Consider the following 10,455-nt stretch of genomic DNA (forward strand, 5'->3'; position numbering starts at 1 on the left):
CCCCCCCCCCCATTAACCTTCCCCAGCTGGGGTTACAAATTTTGACCTAATGCAATATTTAACCTACAAAGAAGTGAGCCCAAAATGTTCTTGTTTTCCTAGAACTGCACAAGGAACTTATGGATTCAGCAAAAGGGAACAGAGATGTTCAATAGCTTCTTTCTCCAAAGGTAGGGCCTTCCTTCCCAGAGGACAAGAGAACCCAGGACTGGCATTTCCATCAAATTGAGAGGTGAGCCTATGATTTAGAGCTGGCTGTTCTATGATTTAGGACTGGCTGTTTCTTTCCAACTCAGTGACACACCTTGAATTTCTCTCCCTCTCTCTCTCTCTCTCTCTCTCTCTCTCTCTCTCTCTCTCTCTCTCTCTCTCTCTCTCTCTCTCTCCACCTTATGCCTACTCTCTGTTAGTTTAGTTGGCTTCTAAGCAACTTGTCCTGCCACATATTATGGTTTTTCCACTTCAGTGAAGCAGACGTCTGGATTCCTTTGTGAGCCTCTTGATCCTTATTCCTTACCACCCGCAGCCACAGCCTTGTTGGCTCAATGAATCTTTATGGTCTCATTTTATAGGATCTCAAAGAAGAGAAGTATGGCTGTGGTTTCCAGAATGTTAATTGATAACAGTTCTTGGCAATAGTGTTCTTTATGACTTTCCCTCCTTAACATGCTCCTTCTACCCATGATATCACTTCTTAATAGATTGCACTCGTCTGGAGTTCTCAATACCCCCCCCTCCATCCTATCCCCTCTCCCAGTCCCACCCTATGCACACCACCTTCATTCCTTTCTTCCTTGCTCTACTGATTATATTTAGGACTGTATAACTTTCTAATATGAACTACTTTGTAAGCAAGCTCCTTGAACATTATTAAGATGTAAATATCAATGATTAAAAGGGGACTGAGAATTATTGCTCCCCATTTCAACCACACTTCATTGTCAAAGTAAAGGAAGGGCCTTATATCTCTATTCATTTAAGAACTCTTTCCTTAGATTCTATAGTTGAGTTGAAATTAGGCCCTTGGCTGGGGCTGGGAAGAGACAGGAACCACCTGTCACATAGGATAGCCCTAAACAAGCCTGGCTTTTAATATGAAGCACATCGTAAAATATTGGGCACCAACAGGGAAATCTGTTGGGAGGTTCCCATTGGAAAATAAGCTGAGGATTGAGTGGCCTAATGTTTTATTGCAGCTCTTGTCTAGATAATCTCCAAATATCTGGCCTTTGTCTTCTCTGGATTTTACTTTTCTCATCGGTAAATAAAGGGTCTAAGTCCACATGTGTCAAACACAAGGCCCGCGGGCCAAATCCGTCCTGCCAGGCCTTGCAATGTGGCCCGCACCGCGCTGTCATCACTGCACTCCGATGCGTTTCCATCACAATGACAGTTTATGACTGTTCAGTAAACCATTCGGCCCGCGATTTAGGCTGGATTTTAGATTTTGGCCCCTTCTCTGATTGAGTTCGACACCCCTAGATCAGTCAACCTTTAAAGTTCCAACTCTAAATTGTTCTGATTCCACATCCCCATCTATCACCTAAAGACGACAAACTCTAGCCTCAAAGATTGAGTAATGTTAATGAACTGCCAAAAATAAAAACTTATTGAATTCCTCAAACGAGAGACAGATTCATTGAACTCCCACTTAATCAGAATGAGCAAGAAATGAAGTATTCCAATGTATTCCATATGTTGGTTAAATGGAAGTTGTTATATACCCTATAAATATTAGCAAATATTTATGTAATTAGAAAAGAATAAAATACCCAATAGTAGAATTATGATAACCATGACATAAGCAGTTTTTAAATTGATTTTTAAAGAGAGGGGAAGGCAGAGGGATAGATAGAAACAGCGATGAGAAACATCATTAATCGGCTGCCTCCTGCATGCCCCCTATTGGGGATCAAGTCCACAATCCAGGTATGTACCCTGACAGGGAGTCGACCTCTTGGTGCATGGGATGATGCTAAATCCATTGAGCCACACTGGCCAGGATAAAAAAAAATTTAATATGTATTTCATTGATTTTTTACAGAGAAGAAGAGAGAGGGATAGAGAGTTAGAAACATTGATGAGAGAGAAACATTGATCAGCTGCCTTTTGCACACCCCCTACCGGGGCTGTGCCCGCAACCAGGGCACATGCCTTTGACTGGAATCGAACCTGGGACCCTTCAGTCCACAGGCCAATGCTCTATCCACTGAGCCAAACCAGTTTTGGCGGATAAATTTTTTTATTCAGCCTCTTACAGTGCTCTCAGGATAGATTCTGAACTTTTATAATAATTGTACAGCACTGGAGCTACAGATGAAATGAGACTGGACTCAGTTAACAATATATAATTAAAATTACTTTCTGAAAGCTTTGTTTATTATTTTCTTTCTCACAAAATAGAATATAGCAAAATTCAAATTACTAGAACCACAGAATTATATAATTTTAGATCTGGAAGGGCCGTTGAGGATCATTTGACCCAATCCTCAAATGTACACATGAAAAACCTCAGAGGAGTCCAGATCACAGAGCTGGGGTGCCAGAGCTGACTCTAGAACTTGCTGCCTCCTGGAGAAATTGACATTTATAACATCACTGTCACTTTGTTTTTAAGTCCATCATTGAGATAATTTCCTGCTAGCCAGAATAGTACTGATGTCTTTTGAAAATGATCAGTAAAATGTGGGTTTTTACTGTGTGTTTTTTTTTTAAAGAGATAAAATATAAGTTTTTAAAACTAACATTTTTAAGTTTACATAGCACCAAATATTTTATTTGCAGAAAGTTTCATTTTTTTTTTATCTAGATGGCTTTGGCATCATGTAGATCAGATTTCTTGACAGGTAATTAGATATTTAGCCATAAATTTAGAAGCTACATCAGTTTTTTTTATAGGAAAAAGAGCATAATATATAAGAATATGTTTTCTCACTGTCTTTCATCCTCTCTCTCCCCCTCCCCTCTCTATATATGTGTATATATATATATATATATATATATATATATATATATACACACACACACACACACACACACGCACACACACACATATCTTCTGGTTGAATAGATCTGGGGTGTGACTCCAGAATTTGCATGTTTAACAAGTTCAAGGTTAATGTTATAAAAGAGATGGGAGACACACTGTGAAACAGACAATATCTCACCAGACAATATTTTATGTAGATCTAGGTCTATCTATCTATATTTCTTTGAAGTGTTTTCTTATGCAAATATTCTATAACTTATCATAAATCCTAAAATCTATTTGATTTGACTATAAAAGTAATACATGCTTGCTTTAAAACATTATAGAAATGTATAAACTAAAATTTTTCTTCCCCTCATCTTTCCACTCCCTTCTAGGAATATCTACTATTGTATTAATAGTTTTATATGAATCCTTCCATACTTTTTTTACTTTAAATACAAACAAACATACTCAGTTACAGCTTTTAATTTTTTATGAAAATGAGATTATAGTATAGTGTAATGTGATTCTACAACTTACTTTTTTCAACTAACAATATATCATGGTACATCTCTCAAAGTATACACTATTTAAATGACTACATAGTATTCCAGTAGTGTGAATCAATCCTCTATTGATTAACATTTAGGTTTCCCCCCAATTTTCACCCATTATTTTTTGTTTACTTCTCTTAATAACTCTTAAGGATAAAGTCATAATAGTGGTATTTCTGATTGAAGATTAAGTCTATTTAATATGTTGATCCATGAGACAAAAATGCCTTTCAGAAAAGTTATACCATTTTATACCTTTACCAGAGGTGTAAGAGGATCCATATTCTGGGTGTCATATTTTTTTCTTTATTAATTTAGTAATCCATAAATACTATCTTCTTGTTGGCTTTATTTGTATTTCTTTGATTACTAATGAGGTTAAACATATTCTCATATGTCTATTGACCATTCAGTTTTTCTTTTATAAATTTTTCATTTTTAAAAAAACTAATGATTCCCATGAAGTAATTAATTTTCTCTTAGTAACTTGTAAAAGTTCTCTGTATATTTAAGAAGTTAGTTATTTATCATGAGTAGCAAATATTTTCCCAATTTGTTAATTGTCTTTCAACCTTGTTTATAGTAATTTTTACCATGCAGGACATACAGAAGTTGCTTTCATTTGTGTGTTTTGTGTGTATGGTCAAACCTATCAATATTTTCCTTTTGGGTTCTAAGACTTCATGTCAAACCTATAAAAATCTCCCATTACCCGAGGATTATAAAATGAGCTATCGTATTTTTTTTCTAGAACTCTCATGGTTTCATTCTCCTGCATTTAATTCTTTAATCCATCTGGAATTCATTTTGGTATAAACTGAGAGGTATGGGTCTAGCTTTATTTTTTCCTAAATTGTTAGCCATTTGTTCCAATAGCATTTATTGACCGATTCATCTTTTCCCCACTGATTTTAACTTTTATTTAGCTACGTTCTCAAATACACTTGTCTCTACTTTTGGACTCCATTCTGTTACCTTGGTCTATTGTCTATTCCTGTCTTAATAACACATTGTTTTAATTTCTGTAGTTTAAAATATTTCCTAATAACTGGGAAGCCTATGTCTTTAAACTATTAATTTTTATTTCCATGAGTTTTATTTTTTAAAATAATTCTTTATTGTTAAAAGTATTACATATGTCCCCTTTTCCCTCCCATTTGCCCCTCCAGCCCAACCCTGTTCCCCCCCTTCCCCGGCCTTCAGCACCCTATTGTCTGTGGGTTATGCATATATTCATACCATGAGTTTTAAAATTGAGTTGAGCCCGGCTGGTGTGGCTCAGTGGTTGAGTGTCGACCTATGAACCAAGAGGTCACGGTTCGAGTCCCTGTCAGGCCACAGGCCTGGGTTGTGGGCTCACATCTCAGTGTGGGGTGTGCAGGAGGCAGCCAATCAATGATTCTCTATTATTGTTGATGTTTCTATCTCTCTCTTCCTCTCCCTTCCTCTCTAAATTAAATAAAAATGTTTTTAAAAAATAAAATAAAACTAAGTTGAAATTCATGTAACATACAGTAACCATTTTTATTTATTTTACTATTTTATTTTATTGATTGATTTGAGAGAGAGAAACATTAATTTGTTGTTCCATTTACTTATGCACTCATTGGTTGAATCTTTTATGTGTCTTAACCCAGGATTAAAGGCACAACCTTGTGTATCAGGATGATGCTTTAATCAATTGAGCTACTAGGCCAGGACCTAAAGTTAACCATTTTAAAATGAACAATTTAGTACATTCACACTGTCATGTAACACCTCCTCTTTCTGGTTCAAAACAATTTTATCACGCTAAAAGTAAACCCCATACCCACTAAGCACTCCCTTCCACCCTCTCCACAAATTTTTAACACATACAAAAAAGTTGAATTTTTATTATAAAATCTCAGGGTCTACTGTGCATTTAGGAAACTTAACATTCAAGTTCAAAATCATAGAGAAACCTCACCTGAATAAGGCCATCTTCCATCATGCCACTGTATCCCCATGCTTGTTTCTGCATACCCAATAGCCCAAAACTCAACTTGGATTCTGTTAATCTGCTGCTAAATTGCTTTGTGATTTTTCTAAGCATCTGCTAGTTGTGTTATTGCTCTTCAACAGCCTTGTAAACCTGCTACTTTTTTCTTTTCTCCAGTCCACCCTCATAGCATCTGGCACTGGCTTTACACCGTCACATTCTCATTAAATTATTTTTGATTGATTGTTACCAAAACTTCTATATTGGACTCAGCAGGGTGTCAGGAGACTGCCTAGAGTGTGATTTAAATGGGAATAAAGAGGGAATTCAGCATATGGCATATTACTTTCAGATAATGTAATACTACTGGTTGCCATTTATTAAGTGCCTATTAATTGCCATACACATTGTCTTGTTTAATTCTTTTTCTTTTAAAGTCTCACCTGAAGATATGTCCATTGATTTAGAAAGAGAAAGAGATGTGAGGGAGAAACATTGATCAGCTGATTTCGCACTTGCCTGGGGGATAGAACCCACAATCAGGGTATGTGTCCTGACCCAAAATAGAACCCTTGACCCTTTGGTGCATGGGACAATGCTTCAACCAACTGAGACTTACTGGCAAGGGTGACACAGCACTTTCTATCATGCTGTATTTCCTCCATATATTTTTGCCATCAAGGGCTACCTGTTATCTTACTCCAGTTCATGTATCTACTTTCATTGTTACAGCCGGTTTACTTAAGGAAACAGCTAAGCCCTCCTGCTTGAGGTGTATTATTAAAATAGGAAGCACCAGCCGAAACCGGTTTGGCTCAATGGATAGAGCATCGGTCTGCGGGCTGGAAGGTCCCAGGTTCAATTCCAGTCAAAGGCATGTACATTGGTTGCGGGCACATCCCCGGTAGGGGGCGTGCAGGAGGCAACTGATCGATGTCTCTCTCTCATCGATGTTTCTAGCTCTCTATTCCTCTCCCTTCCTCTCTGTGAAAAATCAATAAAATATATTTTAAAATAAATAAATAAATTTCAACCATTTAAAAAATAAATAAATAAAATAGGAAGCACCAAAGAATCATTGCTTCTCTCACACATGACCTCATGTCATGCCCTGGTCAAGCTATCAAGAATCAAGTTCATTCTTTGCTTTAATATGTCCTATGTTCTGGATGGAGTCCCATGATGGCTGGCCCAGGTGTTACAACTGTCATCATGGCTGGAGCTGGAATTGGTAAATAAAGTTGAAGTCAGGCACAGCAAGTTCCACTGTAAAGATAGGAGAAATCGTTTTCCTAAGCAGGAGAATCCCAGTGGGTACCTGAAGTTCCAACTCTTCCTAATCGACCCACACTTGGCATCTCCCTATTTCCTGTCTTCTAGAAAATGTGTGAAGCTCAGGGATGTCAGAGAGATCCAAGTCAGTTGCCATTTCCAGCCCAACTTCCCCTCAAAGTTACAGAAAGATAGGCCACCTCTGGGATGTCTAGTCCTGGATCTGTGTTCTCAGAGGACAGAGGCCCTGGATGTGGAAGTACAAGGCATGGGTTTATGATGCAGCCATGCCAATTAGCAGCTCTTGTGACCTTTGTGAATGCAGACACTTAGTCCTAATTAATTTCCTTATCTGTTAAAAAGTGTTTTGTTTTTAAGAAAAATAATAGCATCTTTCCTACCTGCTTATAAAGTTTTTGTGATGTCATGGTTATAGTTTGCTATAAACGATTAAGCCATTATCATCATTTAACTGCATAATAAAGACTTTGAAGAGGTAATAAGTGATGATAATGACCAAATTAGGTCAAATGAGTTGACACGTTATAAAATGTCTATAAGACCTTTCCTTCAAGGGAATATTAAATAAGAACTAACATCAATAACGATTTTTATTAGATGATCTTTTAACAGCTTAGCCTTCTAGATGACATAGTAATTCAGTCAATAATAACAGAAACCCAGTCCCCAGTACTGTGTATGAATTTTCTTTGGTGTGTGTGTGTGTGTGTGGCATTGGGAGTGGGGGTGTTGTGTTACATGCTATTGAATCAGTTCTGATTCCTGGCAATCCTGTGAATGAGTGATGTGCACAATATCCTATCCTGTCCTGCTCAGCTCCTGTAGGCTCATGCGGTGGCTTCTTTTATGGAGTCAATCCATCCCATAGTTTCTTTCTCTTTTCCTGCTGCCTTCTATTCCCTCAGCATTATTGTATTTTCTAAAGAATCCTGCCTTCTCATGATGTGCTCAAACTGGAAACGCTTCAGTTTTGTCATGTTTGCCTCCAGGGATGTCTCAGGTGTCATTTGCTCCAGGACCTATTTGTTTATCTTTCTGGTGGGTCAGGGTATCATAGCACTCTCTTCCAGCACCATATTTCAAGTGAGCCAATTTTTTTCCTATCACTCTTCTTCACTGTCCAACTTTGTATCCATAACATAGTCATTGAGAATACGAGGGTGTAGATGATCTTAGCCTTCGTTTCTAATGACTTGCCTTTGCTTTTGGTGATCTTTCCCAATTCTTAAAAATAAAGATCTTTAAGCATCATTAAATTCAATTTCCTCATTTTCCAGATTAAAAATAAAAAATGAAGCGCAGTAAGACAAACTAATTTTGCCTGAGGCCACACAGCTAATGACTGAGCTAGACCTCAAACCCAGCTTTTAGTCCTTATGCCTTTCACACACTCGTTACCAGTTTTTAATACTGCAAATTGTAACCCTTTGGTGAGTTGTGAAATCAATTGGTGAGATATAACCAGTATTAAAAAAAGAAAAAGAAGAAGAACAGAATGGAATAGAAAAGATTAGAGTGAGATGTGAGAGTACAACCTTGGTCAGCTGCCTCCTGCATGCCCCCCACCTGAAACTGGGCATATGCCTTGACAGGGAATCGAAACGGCAAACTTTCAGTGCATGAGATGACACCCAACCAACCCAGCCACACTGGCCAGAGCCAAATAGCAGTCTTTTGACTGTTTGGCTTATGCCTGCCACATAGTAAATGCTCAATAAATACTTGTTAGTGTTCTTTCCACTATACTATTGTATATTGTCTTTCTTAGGAAATATTTGTTCATATTGAGGATGATAATTAGCATCATCTTTCAGTTCTTATCTCCCCAGGACTTAGCTGAAAATCCCTCATCCTTGATTCTTTCCCCTAAAGTTCTTCCAGTGTCAATAAATAAATAAAGCTCTTCTAGTGTCCTATACCCCTAAACCCCACTGAGTTTCCTATTAGTGCCACATCTCCTTGCTAAATTCTCATAGACCCTGACACAGCACACCTCTTCATCCACCCACAAGCCCTGTTCTTCTCAATGTCTTCCTCCCACTAAACCTTCTCTACCTCATGGCTTCCCTTCCTTACTCCCCAACTAGTCCACATTTAATTCAGGTAGCAGAAATGAAGAACTACACCCCTACCTGGGAATGTCCTCTACACTGGAGTGCTTATGTCCAGGAGGTGCCTTAGGCTTCTTATGGGGTGGAATTATTACTACTCATTAGTTGAGTGACTTGGGCAAGTCACATTTCTCTCGAAGCCTCAATTTATTCACCTATAGAGTGGTAAGACATAATTTATTTATTTATTTATTTATTTATTTATTAAAAATATATTTTATTGATTTTTGTACAGAGAGGAAAGGTGAGAGATAGAGAGTTAGAAACATCGATGAGAGAGAGTCATTGATCAGCTGCCTCTTGCACACCCCCCACTGGGGATATGCCCGCAACCAAGGTACATGCCCTTGACCGGAATCGAACCCGGGACCCTTCAGTCCCCAAGCCGACGCTCTATTCATTGAGCCAAACCGGTCTTGGCGGTAAGACATAATTTATCAAGCATTTACATAAGGTACATAAGCATTACATACTATCTAATAAAGAGGGAATATGCTAATTGGCTGTCACACCCTCACAAATATGGCAGTGCCCACAGCCAATAAGGAGGGAATATGCTAATTGACTGTCATGCTCTCAAAGGTGGCAGTGCCCATAGCCACAAAATAGTGTTGCCCAGTCCCCTCAGCCCTGCCGGGGCAGCAGGCATGTGGCACAGTCGGACCCGTTCCCAGGCAGGTCTGGCTGCTCTGTGTGCCTGCCTCTGGAGTCCCCCAGTCCTCTCAGCCCCCTAAGCCACCCAGGGCCGGCCTGAGGCACAGGCAAGCCTTGGATGTTGGCTGCCCAACAACCCAAGGCCAGCCTGAGGTGCAGGCAAGCTGCCAATGGCAGCTGCCCAGCTGCTCAGGACCACCCAGGGCTCAGGTTTAAGCTAGGGCCGGCTGAGGCTTGTGCTGCTGGCAGTGGCAGCAGCAGAGGTGTGATGGGGACATCACCTTCCCCTGATTACCGGGTTGCCTTCTGTCCCTGAGGGCTCCTGAGAGGGGGCAGGCTGGGCTGAGGGACCCCCATCCTCCAGTGCATGAATTTTCATGCACCAGGCCTCTAGTATAAGAAATCAATAATAGCAAATGCTTACAAAATACTTAATGTGTGCCAGTCACTATAACAAATGCTTTGCATGTATTTATTCACTTAATTGTCAGAACAACCCTAAGAAAACGTTAACCTATTTCACAGATGAAAAAACAGAGGTCTCCCAATTAAGTAATTTACCCTAGGTCACCCCAGCCAGTGGGTGGTGGAGCTGGGCTTCAAACTCTGGTATTCTGGCTGTGGAGTTTCTAGCTTAACCATTGCCCTATTCTACCTCTTATTACCTCATAAAACGAGGGAGGCTAGTTAAAAATAATCCCCGAGCATTTTTATAGCACTTTTTCAACTCTAAAGCACTGTTCACATTTTGTATTCTATTTGATCTTCATAACCCTAAGGGTATACATTATTAGTCCAATTTATGGGGCAAGAACTGAGACTTAAGAGGGTCATGAGTCCAAGGAAATACAGCTGGCAACGGCAGAGTGGGGACTCAAATCCCGGACTGCCTGTTCCCAATGCCACAGGCCA

Source organism: Pipistrellus kuhlii, unplaced genomic scaffold (genome assembly GCF_014108245.1).
Source record: "Pipistrellus kuhlii isolate mPipKuh1 unplaced genomic scaffold, mPipKuh1.p scaffold_m20_p_22, whole genome shotgun sequence".
Classification (NCBI taxonomy): domain Eukaryota; kingdom Metazoa; phylum Chordata; class Mammalia; order Chiroptera; family Vespertilionidae; genus Pipistrellus; species Pipistrellus kuhlii.